Source organism: Thalia democratica, chromosome 8, assembly GCF_965202585.1.
Source record: "Thalia democratica chromosome 8, ktThaDemo2.hap1.1, whole genome shotgun sequence".
NCBI lineage: Eukaryota > Metazoa > Chordata > Thaliacea > Salpida > Salpidae > Thalia > Thalia democratica.
The window spans coordinates 30,151,581-30,162,580 of record NC_139172.1 but is presented as its reverse complement, the minus strand read 5'-3'; the positions used below and the strand labels follow the sequence as shown (position 1 = coordinate 30,162,580).

The following is an 11,000-nucleotide window of genomic DNA, read 5'->3' as shown; positions in this document are numbered from 1 at the left end:
GAAAGCTTTTTAGAAAATTTACATGCTAATGTTTTTACTTGTTTTAAAACTCGTTTACTAAAAGTAGAAACATCTTCTGTTTAAAAATAGCTGATATCAATTTATAAAAAATGGAAGTTTTCTTTCTAAAGGGTTGCCACTTTTCCTGGAAACCTGGAAAAACCTGGATTTTGACAATTTAGGCTAAAATAACCTGGAAAAACCTGGAAATTTTAATAATTTTAACATTTTCAATAGTAAAATTTAGATTTGACACAAAAAATCTATCAATGATAAATTTTTAAAATTTTATTACAATACAATGTTTCACTCGTTTAAAAAAACGAGATCTTCAGTTGTTTAAAATCTGTAAAAATTTATGTGATAACAAGTAGGAAGACATTAGGCTAACCTTGAAATAAAAGAAGTTAAAAAGAAAAAAATGTATAACAAAAAACTGAGTAAAATCTAATTAAAACCTATAGTTTAAAGTTACTAGCGTATGATGATTTTAATGTTGCTAGGCTAAATTTAGGAAAATGCACGTTACTTAATAATTATACAATCTTAAAACTTAAACAAACAAAAAAAAAAAAAATATACAATAAAAAATAATTCTACTAACATTTAGTGGCCTTGTGAAATCTTTAGATAACTAACAAAGAAAAACATCTCTTTAACTAAACCTTTAAGTTAAGTTTACTCGTTTAAAAAAAGTTTGGCTATTGTATTATGACGTAATTATATATTGGTTTAAGTACTTGTACAAATTAAAATAGATATTTTTTTATATCAAAACGCTCTTAAGTTTTAAAATAAAGCTTCTTAAAGTGTATACAAGAACATATTAACTCGTTCCTTTTATTTAATGATGTTTTCCCGTCAGCGTTCGCTATTTCCATTTTTTCATAGGAGCAGGTCCTGCAGATTCTCTGCGGTTTCCTTATGTGTCCGATGTGGTGTAAAATTTCCCATTTGATGTTGTAGTTAGTGTTGTTGCGTTTTAGCTTCCAAATATATTTGGATAGTTCGGTTCCGTTCTCCTTGTAAATTTTTATATCTCTTATGTGGCTATACCACCTTTTCTTGAAAGTTCCTCCTGTGCTCCCTACGTATTGCTTTAATTCTTTTTTCGTCGTGACCGTAGCTTTATAGATAACATTATTAGTTAGGCATTTGTTTTTTAGCGGGCATAAGTTTTTGTTTCTACAATTACATGGTGACTCTTCTTTGTCGGTATTTTCAGTTTTTTCTGCATTATTTAAAGTTTTTTTGTTGTGTCCTTGGATTAGCATTTTTATGTTACTCATGCAACTATACGCTAACTTACAGTTGCTTTTATTTATTAACTTGTTTAGACTGTTGTTCTGATTAAAATGCTTGTTGATTAATTCAAAAAACATTTTTCCTATGTTTGTTTTTACTGATTCGCAAAATGGTGGGTTGAAATAAATTATTTTTCTTGTTCTGTTTCTTTTCTTTTTCTGTTTGTTAAAATCTTCCTTATAAGTCAGTTTATGTTTAAAATTTGATTTGTCTAAAGCGTTTTGGTATGTGTATGCATTTTGATCAAAAATATTTTTGTTTTTAGATAATTTAATCAGTCTGTTTTCTATCATTGCCGGTAAGTTCTTTTTAATAATTTTAGGATGGTTAGAGTTTCTATTAATGTATCTAATTTCTGTGTTTTCTTTTTTGTACGGTTTAAATAAGTTATTTGAAAGGTCTAATGTTATATCTAAAAAGTTGCATGTAGTTGCACCGGTGTCTATCGTTATTTTAAAACCAATATCTCTGAATATTTTTATTGTTTTTTTCTTTTTATTTTCTAAATCTTGGTTGTTTTTTGGTTGGATAATTGCAAGGCCGTCGTCTCTATATAAACCGATCTCTTTAGTATCATAAAGAGATTCAAGCTTGCTCAATGCATATAGCCCGATTAAATCGCATAACTCGGCGCCGAAGAAGGAGCCCATGGGAACGTCGAATAGGTTGTTGTTATCTTTTTTGATCCAGGTTTTTTTGTTAAAAGTCAAAATTGTTTTGCAGGTGTGCTTAATTAATTTTATGTCCCTGTCTTCTATTATGGTGTATTTTTTTGCAAAGTTTATAGCGTTAGTTAAATGATTTTCAGTGATACTGGGGTAGAAATTCACTATGTCGAAGTTTATAAAGCATTTTTTTGATTTATTTTGTACATTATTGAACCATTCGATTACTTCAAATGAGTTTTTCCACTGGACCAATCTTGATGCGTATCTTATTTTCGTCACAGCTCTTTCTAAGATGTTTTTGCTTATCCTCCCAAGCTCGTTTTTGTCTGGGTTTAATAGTCTGCACTCAACATTGAGGGGGAATTGTTTCTTGTGATCCTTTACTGTTATAAAGGCGTCCGAGGTTGAGAACTTAGGTATTTTTTTGTTTTTGTATTTTCTGTCGGTGATTAATTCTTGTGACTCGGTATTTATTTGTTCGATTAGGTTTTCGTTTGAAGTTTTGTAAGTTTTAGTTATGTTGTTAGTTAAGAGTTTCTTGTAGTTGCTTGGGCTTGTTTGGTATAGGTTTCTTGTTTTATCTGCGAAAAGGATGATTTTATTTTTAGTTAGTATCTGTTTTAAATCTTTTTGTAAAGCTTCTTGAAATTTGGACTTATATGCGGTAAACTTGATATTTTTTATAACATTAAAAAGGTCGCTTTCGAACGCTTTAAGTTCATCACAGGCTGGTGCTGATCTGGAACTTTTGTAAATGTCTTCTTCTTTGTGTTCATACTGGTCGTTGTTATCGCTGTTGTAGAAGAAAATCTTCCATCTAAGCCTGTTTATGAATTTTGTAGTTGCGTCGTACATTCTGGTTAGGTATTGCTTCTTGCTTGCTAACGGGATGTCTTTTAAGCTGTATTTAAATTTAATTTTCTTAATGTCTTCCATGTTAGTATTGCTTTCTTTAGTAAAGTGCTCAATTCAAGATAAGAAGAGCAATATTGCGTACTTTTTGCTTTAAAGGTTGCAATCAAAGTTCTCGACTTAAAAAGGAGAATGATTCAATGATAAATTTTTAAAATTTTATTACAATACAATGTTTCACTCGTTTAAAAAAACGAGATCTTCAGTTGTTTAAAATCTGTAAAAATTTATGTGATAACAAGTAGGAAGACATTAGGCTAACCTTGAAATAAAAGAAGTTAAAAAGAAAAAAATGTATAACAAAAAACTGAGTAAAATCTAATTAAAACCTATAGTTTAAAGTTACTAGCGTATGATGATTTTAATGTTGCTAGGCTAAATTTAGGAAAATGCACGTTACTTAATAATTATACAATCTTAAAACTTAAACAAACAAAAATATACAATAAAAAATAATTCTACTAACATTTAGTGGCCTTGTGAAATCTTTAGATAACTAACAAAGAAAAACGAGTAAACTTAACTTAAAGGTTTAGTTAAAGAGATGTTTTTCTTTGTTAGTTATCTAAAGATTTCACAAGGCCACTAAATGTTAGTAGAATTATTTTTTATTGTATATTTTTTTTTTTTTTGTTTGTTTAAGTTTTAAGATTGTATAATTATTAAGTAACGTGCATTTTCCTAAATTTAGCCTAGCAACATTAAAATCATCATACGCTAGTAACTTTAAACTATAGGTTTTAATTAGATTTTACTCAGTTTTTTGTTATACATTTTTTTCTTTTTAACTTCTTTTATTTCAAGGTTAGCCTAATGTCTTCCTACTTGTTATCACATAAATTTTTACAGATTTTAAACAACTGAAGATCTCGTTTTTTTAAACGAGTGAAACATTGTATTGTAATAAAATTTTAAAAATTTATCATTGAATCATTCTCCTTTTTAAGTCGAGAACTTTGATTGCAACCTTTAAAGCAAAAAGTACACAAAAAATCTATCATATAATTAAGATTTTTTGTCATCATCATAAATTTTTTTTATTAAAAAACACATTTAAAGTAACTTTACAGTATCTTTTCAATATTTTTATAATATTTAACACAGTTTCTTAAATAGAAATTAACTTAAAACTAAAAATAGACCCAAAAATGTGTAATTTTAAAAACCTGGAAGAAATTTGAAAAACCTGGAAAAAATTTGAAAAAACAAGTGGCAACCCTGTTTCTATTTATTTGTATGGATCGTATAGTTATCTAAAAATATTTAAAGCTTATTTTGCATTTAATTCTATAATGTTCTTAATATATACCAAAATATTAAAAAAAATAAATAAAAAATCAATTTTGAAGTTATTATGAAGTAAATGGTCCATAAAAAGGTTTATTAGTGCAAATAAACATATCAAAAAACAGTATAAATCAAATCATTATCGTTAGAAAATTTACTTATTTAAAAAGCTTTTATATTACTTAATTACTTAAAAAGTTATGTCTTTTGTAGTTATTTTGTTTATAAATTTAACGTTAAGAGTTTTCTTGTTAAGAATAATTTTTAACGAAGTAGTTAAATTTGAAACAACAAATAGACTTTTAGCTATTGTCGTTGTAATTAGAAAAAAAGTAATAAGTTCTTATTTAAAAACTAAAGTGGTTGCAATCCAGTTTTTAGAAAAAAAAGTTAGTACATAAATATGTATAAGTACAAAATTTTTCATAATAAACGTTAAGGGACGCCATAAAATTACGCTATGTTTCTGCATTAAAATACAACTGATCATTGAAAATACTTATAAGCAATATAGCCTCAAGTGCTTATTTAATGACTACAATTTAAGCTTGTTATTACGTCACAAAAGCTGCAAAATGTATATAAACGAATTTATAATATTTCGGATGTGATCCTCGTTAGTATAGTGGTGAGTATTCCCGCCTGTCACGCGGGCGACCGGGGTTCGATTCCCCGACGGGGAGGATTTTTACTATTTTTCAATTTAGAGAGAAACATAAAACAATTTACGCTTAAACAATTTAAAACCTCAATTTTTTTTAATAAATACTATTTATAAATTCTGCTTTTAATTTAGATTTTAGATACTTATAATGAACTTTAAATAACTTTAAAAGACTACTTTTAATAGTTATATATCAGTCTATCTATTTTTCCAACCTACATAATTTGCCTAAGTATATATAGTCTTTACAAGCTTAAATTATTCAAGTATTTGTTTAATTTTTAAATTGAAGTTCAATATATATCTAGATTTTGTTAAAGAAATCACTATTATATACCACTCATTAAACAATAACTTTTAATTTTTGATAAGGTTGTAGCTAAAGATTTTTTTGTTTCTTTTACAAACTACCCTTTTTTTTTGAACTAATTGTTTTGTGTAGTTTCTTTACAAAGCAGTCGTGCATTTAAAACTTTCTTTACAAAACAGTTGTAGTAAGTTTGATAATAATCATAAGTTAGCATAAATATTGAAAGTATTAATATTCAAGCTCTACCTAGCAACCACTAGTATTTATAAACTCAACAATTGCTTAGCAACCAGCGGTCTTCGTGGCGCAATCGGTTAGCGCGTTCGACTGTTAATCGAAAGGTTGGTGGTTCGAGCCCACCCGAGGACGCATTTTTATCTAATTGACAAGCTGCTTAAAAAGACTACCAATTTATTTATTTGACCGCTTTTTTAGTTTTGCCAAGATTTACTGTTTAGTTGGAATGAATGAGTACTAAAAAATACCTGCTTAAAACTTTGTTATTAAATTAGCATTATGAGTACTTAAAAAAATTATTGTAAAAATCTATAAATTAAAAACATTGTGAATATTTATATTGTGAACATAGCTACATAGGCAAAGTAGTTATACACATTCATAATAGATTAGTCAACTCAAAAACCCACAGCAAGATTTTAAACTTAATAAACTTAGTTACATATATGCTTTAAAGTCTTTAGTTTTAAAGCAAAAATAACTAATTGTCATAAGTCTAAATAAAATTAAATAGTTTTTTTTAAATGATTTGGTTTTTCTCTTAAAACTTTTTTAACTTAGAAGTATATATATATTTAAAAGCTATAAAGTAGCTTGGTTTTATATAGTTAACAAATCAGAAGTGAGTTTTATAAAGCCTTTTGATTTAATTTCATACAATTTAATAATTTAATTTGTTTATAAAATTTAAAATTTCTACAAAAAATTTACAATCAACAACCAAAGTTTTTTTTTATCACATAGTTTATTTAGCATTTGTTCATATAAATATAGTTTTATAAAAATTACTGCTTAATATAAATAAAAACTATGGTTTTGTTTTTAAAATTAGTTGCTGAATTGAATTTGTGATAAACTAAAAAATTAAAACAAATTATAAAAAAACAAAGTTCAAAACCTTAAGCACAATATAGCTGCTTTAGTTATGCTATTTGAAAAATACTGCCAGATAGTTCTACAAATAAATGTTCATATACATAAAAAATATCTTTTTGTACAATTGTCTTAAAAATAGTTGAGTTCATCATGAACAAACTTTCTTAGATAAGCATATAAGGCGAAAATGAAGCTGACATTGTTACGTCACAATTTATAAACCTTGTTTAAGCATCTTGCTCACAAGTCAGGATGGCCGAGTGGTCTAAGGCGCCAGACTCAAGCGAAATGCTTCATCGCCATGCGATGCCGAGTGTTCTGGTCCACAATTGTGGGCGTGGGTTCGAATCCCACTTCTGACACTTTTTAAATTAACTTTTACAATGCCAGTATCTTTCACACAATAAACATGGGTTTTGAAATAATTTTATGATAAAACTTTTTTTTTTTCTGATAATGCACAGCGGAAAACATTTTTGTTTAAAACTTAAGCAATTGAATTTTTGATTAGAAATTTTGAACTATTTCTCCAGAAAGCAAGTGAATTAAAACTTTAAGACTTGTTTATAAAATATTCGTAACTTATTTAAAACATTGTGTACAAAAATTAAAAGTAACAAGTTTATATTTAAATAAAAAAAGAATAGGATACAAATGTTTCACAAAATATAGAACATTAAAACAACAAATGAATGTAATTTTTTGATTGTGTTGTACAAAGTACATGAAAATTAAATAATTGCCCTTTGTTGAAAATTAAAACTTTAAACTAATTTATGTAATGTTCTACCGCTATTAAAAAATTTAAAAAATAAAATTAAAAAATATAGACTTAAATTATTTTCTTAATGTCTGAAAAAAAATATTTCAGCAATGTTTGGAAGGATAAGACTCACTTTAGCAACATAAAATTATTTTAAGTAGAAAATTTATAGATGAATTACTTTGAAAAGATCTTAGTATAATAAATTATATTTAATTAAACCTGAAATTTAATATAAAAACTGTCAACAACTTTAGACCACCAAAGTTTTAAGTTAAGTGTATATATTTTTCTTTTAACTAAATCAAATATTTGCTGTTGACGTTTCAAAACTTTTTATAACCATTAAATTCTAAAATTATCATTTTGATGGTTTCTTTTCCTGTGAACAAAGTACAACGTAAAGGATACCAGAAGCACCACAAAAAACACAGCGCCAATCAAAAGTCCGAGAATCGAAATTCCATAAGATAAACCAGCCATTGCGTTGTTGCTCTGATGTGCAGTACTTATTTGTATTGACGTACCATCAGATAGACTGTAACTATCTGTATATATCATCTCTGACTCTTGTGTTGTTGTCGCACCGTACGCATCGTTGATTTTATCAGCGAGGTTTACTTCTCGTGTAAAGTCATTGTAATGGCTGTTATTTTCTGTAGATGAAATCTTTACACCTTGTGCTCGATTCATACAAATGTAATTTCCGAGCTCCATAGACTCTGAATCGCTGTTATTGACAAACGAGTATAATGCGATATCGTTGTGTTTGGCGGCAATTTTTATATTTTCACCGTTTACGAAAAAATAGTTCATAGACTTTCTGCTCAGGTCTTTTGAAATAAAGCCATATTGGCCGTTGTAACGCACGTGCCAAACTTCATAAATTTCCCTAAACCTAAAGTGTAAGTCTAACCACATGTTTACTTGGTTGGAAATTTTAACGATTTGGTCTTTTTCGTCGAAAGTTGCCAATACCATTCCATTGTTCTCGCAATCTTTTTCAGCTTCTATTGCTGACACTTTGAGTTTGGGAAAGTTAAAGACGTAGTTTCTGTTTCCAAATTCCAAAGCACTTGACATTTTTATTTTATAAGGATGGTTAAAATGAAAAGCTGAACAAAGTAGTTAGTTTTTTATCTGTTAGTACGTTTTTAATCTGCAATAGAAACTATTTTGAAATCTGAATGGTTTGTTGTATAAGTTTTTACAAGTGACTAAAAAAATACTATTGATAAACAAATTTGGTTATATTGATTGTCCTTTGATATTTTCTACCAGTTTTTTAAGGTACTAGCAATAAGTTTTAATACATAAATGACAATGACCTTTATTATTTGAATCAACTTTACCATCTATACTCTGACTCACAAAATAACTATTTACTTTGAGTTAGATAACTAAAGTTATTTTTTTATACTTTCAAAACCAAATTTGAAATTGATTTTATAGTTGCTAAATAGCACTATTGTTAGTCAATGGTATTTTTATTAGAAAAATGTTTTAAGAGCTGTACTATAAGTTTTTAAATGTACAAGTAATTAGAAAACGAGTTATGTTATTAAAACTTAATTAGCAGTAAAACGTTTTCACAAGAACATTTATTATGAAATAACTTATGTGTATTTTAATTGTCTAGTGAGTTATAGTATAAACTTAACTATAAAAGTTATTACTATGTACTTTTAAACTAAAAGCTTTTAAATTTTTGATATAAGTTCTCTGCGTTTGATTTAATTTTCAAGTGACAAATCACTGTTTAAATGTCAACTAATTATTAAACTTATAACATAAAATGTATTGTATAATAGTATTGCAGCTTAATTCGTTATAGTGTATTTAAAACATTTCATATATCAGTTGTTAGTTTTTGGAAACTATTTTTGGTGTGTAATATTATGAAAATAAAACGTTTTTTTTTTCTTCTAAGATGTTTAAATATGGTAAAAATGTTTCGAATACTTAGTATAGTCAGCTAAAATTAGATGTTTAAGATATTATGTAACAAAATTTAATTATATATTTTAACAACCATTTTATTTAATTTGTTTTATATTTTTACTTTGGTAAAGATTTTGTTTATCTCTTTTAATGTAAAGTAAATAACAAAAAACCTCCCCGTCGGGGAATCGAACCCCGGTCGCCCGCGTGACAGGCGGGAATACTCACCACTATACTAAGGAGGAATACAACAGAGAAATTAAAAATACGTTTATTTTCATTTTGCAGCTTTTGTGACGTAATAACAAGCCTAACATGTAGTGATTAGATAAGCACTTGAGGTTATTATTCATTATATGGTTAAATGGTTTGTTTAATAATATTGCAGAAATTAAACTTAGTTTTAATGCTTTGAAAACAATTAAACATTATTGTTGATAAATTAAATATTTATAATATCATTAAAGCTTTAAAAAATGATCTTTAAGAAGTTTTGATATAACAAAAACTCAGTTATGAGCTTACCGATAAAATAGTTTATATATAATTATTTATTAAAAAAAAAGTGATGCGATTATATTCTTTTCAAAAAATTTAACCACCTTATACTTTATAGTCACTTTATTAGCAAAGAATAAATTCTTAGAACTTTTTAGATAACATAAAATTTTGTAAGCATAATTACTACTAGACTAAAAATATCTGTTTTCACATTTGTTAAAAAAAAGCAAATAAATATTCATGCATGCATACAACACACAAAATAAGTTAAATGCTGTACTTGTATGAAAGTTTTAGAATTTTTATTATATATTTTTTGTTATAAGTTTTAAATTAAGTTGTTTCAAATTTAGTAGTATTTAGAAACCAATTAATGTTAAAAAAGTGATTTGAAAAATAAAAATTAATCCTGAAAGTTGTAAACAACACTCTGTATTTAAAACTTTATAAGAGCATAAATAACAACTAAATAAAGTTTTAATAAATTGATTAATTCTAGAATTATTTGAACAGGAAGCCTTCAATGCAAAGTTTTCATGTCGACTAATTTAATTTCGTTTCTTTTGCTCAACAAGTTCCGATGTGGTGTGAATTTTCCAACTCTGGTTTGCGAATTTGAAAATCTCGTCAAAACTGTACTCAGTAGAAAGCATGATGTTGGGTTTTCCGGTTTGTTTGTTTGTTTTGATTGTATAATATTTTGTTTTAGTTGTCTGTCAAATTTTAAAATTTTATAAAAATATTTTTTAAAAGTAGCTTGCTTACCTAGAAATAGATAAACGATTCTTATTACTTTGAATTATTTTTTTTATATATTCTTTCATTTAATGAAAGATTAACAATCTACAACCTCGTATAGTTAACTAAATACAAATGTTATATATAGGTCGAAACTAATAATTTGCCATAAATTAATATTATGTGTAACAAACTTTCTTCCAGGTGAATTTAGAGATGTTGTTTTGCACGCATTAAAACTACTCGGTCCAAATCTTGTTGTTGTTTCACAAAATATACTACAAATAGAAGGTTTAATTTTATATTCGTAGTTTTAAATTTGTTTTAATATGTATTAACAAAAAAAGACTTGTTTTAATATTTTTAGAAAAATCTATAGAATTTGAAGATGGCTCGAAAAATAAAAAGAAACTTGAATTGTATGAGTACAACTTGTAAGTTATTATTTAAAACTGATATTACTATAATTGAAAAAGAAGATTACATTATCTATAAAAAAGTTCTTTTAATGTGTGTAATAACATAATAAAACAAGTATTTTTTTTTTCAATTGCAGACAACCAAAAAAATATTATAATGATGGTTACGAAAACAAGTTTATTCGAGCAAATTTGAATATTCCTTATTTGTTTGAAGTTTCTTATTATTCAAACATGTTGAATCCTGTATTTGCCTTGGACTCTATTGCTGGTTATTTTTTTAGAAATATTTCTTGGTGTGTAAAATTATAAGATTGATTTGGAAAACAAAAACTGACACCAACTAAGTACAAAAAAAACTATTTTTTATTAAAAAATT

At 26.4% G+C, this 11,000-nt stretch overlaps 3 non-coding genes across 3 annotated transcripts; all 3 read left to right on the top strand.

Moving 5' to 3' along the window:
* Positions 1-4,783: 4,783 nt before the first annotated feature.
* Positions 4,784-4,855, top strand: Trnad-guc (transfer RNA aspartic acid (anticodon GUC)). The gene has a single exon. It is a non-coding gene; the product is annotated as a tRNA-Asp (tRNA).
* A 586-nt stretch (positions 4,856-5,441) lies between these two features.
* On the top strand, positions 5,442-5,515 carry Trnan-guu (transfer RNA asparagine (anticodon GUU)). Its single transcript has one exon. It is a non-coding gene; the product is annotated as a tRNA-Asn (tRNA).
* Positions 5,516-6,505: 990 nt separating this feature from the next.
* On the top strand, positions 6,506-6,621 carry Trnal-caa (transfer RNA leucine (anticodon CAA)). The gene is made up of 2 exons: positions 6,506-6,543; positions 6,576-6,621. It is a non-coding gene; the product is annotated as a tRNA-Leu (tRNA).
* Positions 6,622-11,000: the final 4,379 nt, after the last annotated feature.